Source organism: Colletes gigas, unplaced genomic scaffold, assembly GCF_013123115.1.
Source record: "Colletes gigas isolate AHSC1104 unplaced genomic scaffold, ASM1312311v1 Colletes_gigas_Sc00030, whole genome shotgun sequence".
Lineage (NCBI taxonomy): Eukaryota > Metazoa > Arthropoda > Insecta > Hymenoptera > Colletidae > Colletes > Colletes gigas.
In genome coordinates, this window is record NW_025106659.1 from 1,918,225 (window position 1) to 1,922,022 (window position 3,798).

Below are 3,798 nucleotides of genomic sequence, written 5' to 3' on the forward strand. Positions count from 1 at the left end.
GTAACATCACAAAATTTCTTAACGATCCAAATATCAAAGTCTAAAAAATATTCTATGCTTCATATGACATAAATCTATAAACCCTTAAGACAATTTACATTCAATATATTTATAGCTTTCTGACGTGCCGCCTAAGCACCTCTTTGTATACATATGTGCATATGTATATATTAAGACGCACGATGTGAAAATATGTATAGCATTTAACATTTCCAACAAAAGAATATAGACATACATAATACAATATAAATAAGATCAAATTGTAAGCCACAGATTAAAGAAATGCAAGTGCAAATATACACTTTGTCATACTATTATTTTTGTATAACATGATATTTTACTATTATATGTACCTGAACTATTGTACCTGATACATAGTATCTATGGACTTACGAAAGTATAAAATTCTTAACCCATTTGTATCATGGCTCTACTTAACACTGAACCTACCGGATCGCCAAAAATTAAAAGCCATTTTAAAGGGGAAGGTTTACCGCTTCCAACGGTGGCTCAATTATGGAAAAAACTTCTGTCCAGTTTTTTACAAAAAAATATAGATCATTTAACTGGTCAAATGACCGGCCGTGGTAGGCAAGAGAGACTATATATTTTTCTCAGAAAACAAACAATAAGAATAGAAGTGAATGTTGTAAAATTCATTGTAAGTGTGCTATAAGAAATGTCGTGAAGTTAAATGGCGCGAAAATAATATTGTGTGTTAGAAATTTTAAACGAAATTTTAAAAACGGTCATTTGACCGATCGCGGTAGATGTAGTGTTAAGTTGTTGAGCTCAACGACAAAAACATCAGTGCCATCCAAACTTGACCCATATCACCGCGCACGGCCATATATTGGGAATTTAATTATTTTCGTTAACTTCTACAGTAAATGACTTCAGAATAATTCATAGAATTTATTTAATATGGCTCATTTATTTAACAATTCATTGGGATCGCAACCACCCGGGATTGCCTTCGCTGACTAAGTTTATGACACTTTGTACTTGCTAACGAAATCCTATAGTTTTGCTGGCTTGACTAAACGTTGTTCCGTGTCATAAACCAAACAAACACAATAAGAACAGCTGAAATGTTCACAGATTGGCAACAATACGCGAACCGTGTTATATGCGAAATAGTTCGCGACCAGTGATAAAAGAAAGTCACGATTCGCGGAATAGTTCGCGCGGTGATAAGAGACGACCATCATGTGCGGAATAATCCACTAGCGGATGCAAATGGGTTAATTAGTAATGGAAAAAAATGTTTTCACTTATAATTAATATAAAAATATAATAATAATCAATTTACTTATTTATAAAAGCTTCAACTGGTCCCAACAGAATAATAATAATTGTTAAGATTAAAGATCTTAGACTTCAGGTGAATCGATAGATTCAGTTACAAAACTAATATTATTTGCATATAATAGTATTGTACTTTCTAAGCCCAGAAAAGAGAAAAAGAAGAAGTTGGCTTAAGTTTCTACATAAATTGTTACCTTATAATGTAGAGCATATTCAAGCATTTCCTCTGTTGTTGTTAGGGTCTATCTACACTTCCAGAAGAAGATGTTAAGGTCCCTCTTTTGAATGTGATCCATACAAAAGCCATTATTTTTGTTGGTGAGAGCAGGAGACATGTTACTTTGCAGGAATGAATTTGGTCATGAATGGTTAACCTATAAAAAAAAAGCAGGTGTTTGAACTTCTCAAGACAGGTAACTCTCTTAGGTACCTAGAAAATACCGTTTTGTGTGAAACCATGTTACATGAGACCCAGAGCCAGTATAAAAAGAGAAGTTACGTTCCAAAAACTTATTAAAAACAAATATTTTTTTTTAATTCTACATAAACAACTTAATTTTTATGAAAAATATAAATGTATGTATAACACAAAACAAAAAAAAAGACAAAAAATATTATTTTAATTTAACACAACCCTAATTTAATAAATTATAATTTGTTTATATATTTTCATGTAAGGCCACTATAGTTCATTATTCCTTCGCGTCATTATTTTAAGGTAATTTAGTTTTTAATTATGGTAAGCAAAAATCATGTTATTCAGTGCTGTAGGAGTACAGTGTTATACAAAGATTTTTGCAATTTTCTTATTATGTTAAAGCGAAACCGTGTTGTAGGAAGGTTCTCACAATTTATGAATCGTGTTATAGAGAAATCATATTATAGGATGTGTTGTAGTAGGGCTACTTGTATTTGGTAATTTGTCCATATCTGAAGTAGTTTATACATACCTTGACTGATTTGATGTACGGTGTAATTTCCTGATGTAGCAAACTATATAATTGTATTTTCTGCGGGAGAGTCGAACTTTCAAACATGGTGAATATTGTGTTACTCTGAACCCAAGTATGTAACTTAATGAGAGGATCAAAGATCTTCCTATTGAGCTTTTTTTATATATAAAATTTTGTAGGGTGGCTTTGCTTGATTTAATAGGTCGTCAGTGTCAAATTCTTTGTTGAACCTTTCAACGCTTCTTTTCTCTTTAATTTACATCTGGGAACATACACAGAGATGCCTAGATCCTTTAACTTGCCAGAATTGAGTAGCTTGTTTGCTTCCATATAGCTATCAAACTGAATTTTAGCTTTAGCTAGACCTTTAAGACAAAAACTGTGCATCTCGAAACCTAGAGTGAATAATTTTTGAAAAAACTATTAGAACCAAACAAAAATAAACAAATTTATGGCAAAGCCACTAAAATAAACATTTACCGGCGAGGAGACTGATCTAGTATTGAGTTCATAGTTTCTATTCTATTAAGAATCTTGAAATTTCTTTTTTTAATAACAAATTTCTTTTTGATTTTAGTATCGTACACTCTATTTGATCCCAGTCTATCATTTTAACTTCGTTTTTCTCACACTTCATCAGGTCCGGAGGAAAGGCGTCTCTCGCTGCGGACAAAAACGTGGTGTGGGTTACTTAACCTCACTTTTATAAATACAATAGTATTATAGACCAAATTGAAGACTAATAAAATCAAATTACTTCAGTAGTGAAGATTACATCATATACCTTGTAATTCTTAATATATTTATTTAAATATATCACTATACTATTAAATAAATACTGCAGAAACACGAGCAACGTACAAACGTGACCTTACCAATCGCATGCCGAAAACTCTCCTAATAAACTTGTTTCTCCATCTAGTGCTGAGAACGACGAACTATTTCTCGATAAACAAGCAGTGAATTCTTTTTTATTATAAAAATAATATCGTCGTAGGGTCGTAATTTAAAACAAAGTGAGTCAATAATTATTTTCAATGAAAATGTATTTTTGTATCTGTTAGTACTGCTGTCGACTTGAATAGCATTGCCTGTAGGCGATACCATTTCGTTCTTAATTAAAAATTTCGTGCATGATTAAAAAGATTAAATGAATTATTTTTTTACATTATATTCTTCATTTCCGTTATTGATATTTATCTAGAATGATCGATCTCCATAAAGCGAATATCTCCGTATAATCCAGTTATACTTTATAGTTTTAATTTCGTCGTTTACATGAGGATATAAGGTGGTTGCTATGCTCGGAACAGCAGATTTTAGCCTCTGAAACGTGTTGGGCATACAATAACATTATTTTTGGAATCCAGGCACTTTTGCAAGTCTTTATGAATCCTAAAAGTTTTCACGTGTCTTGAAAGTCTTAGCGGATCTGGAATTCTTCATAGGTTTTGAAACTTTCAGTATGTCTTGAAAATTTTGCATAAATAAATAAAGTCTTTTATAAATGCATTTAATGCATATTAATAACTATTTA

At 31.5% G+C, this 3,798-nt stretch overlaps 1 long non-coding RNA gene across 1 annotated transcript; it reads right to left on the reverse strand.

Annotated features, from left to right (window-relative positions):
- Positions 1-1,456: 1,456 nt before the first annotated feature.
- On the reverse strand, positions 1,457-2,902 carry LOC122401964. The gene is made up of 3 exons (XR_006259484.1): positions 2,742-2,902; positions 2,259-2,656; positions 1,457-1,682 (listed from the first exon to the last, which is right to left on the reverse strand). It is a non-coding gene; the product is annotated as an uncharacterized LOC122401964 (long non-coding RNA).
- Positions 2,903-3,798: the final 896 nt, after the last annotated feature.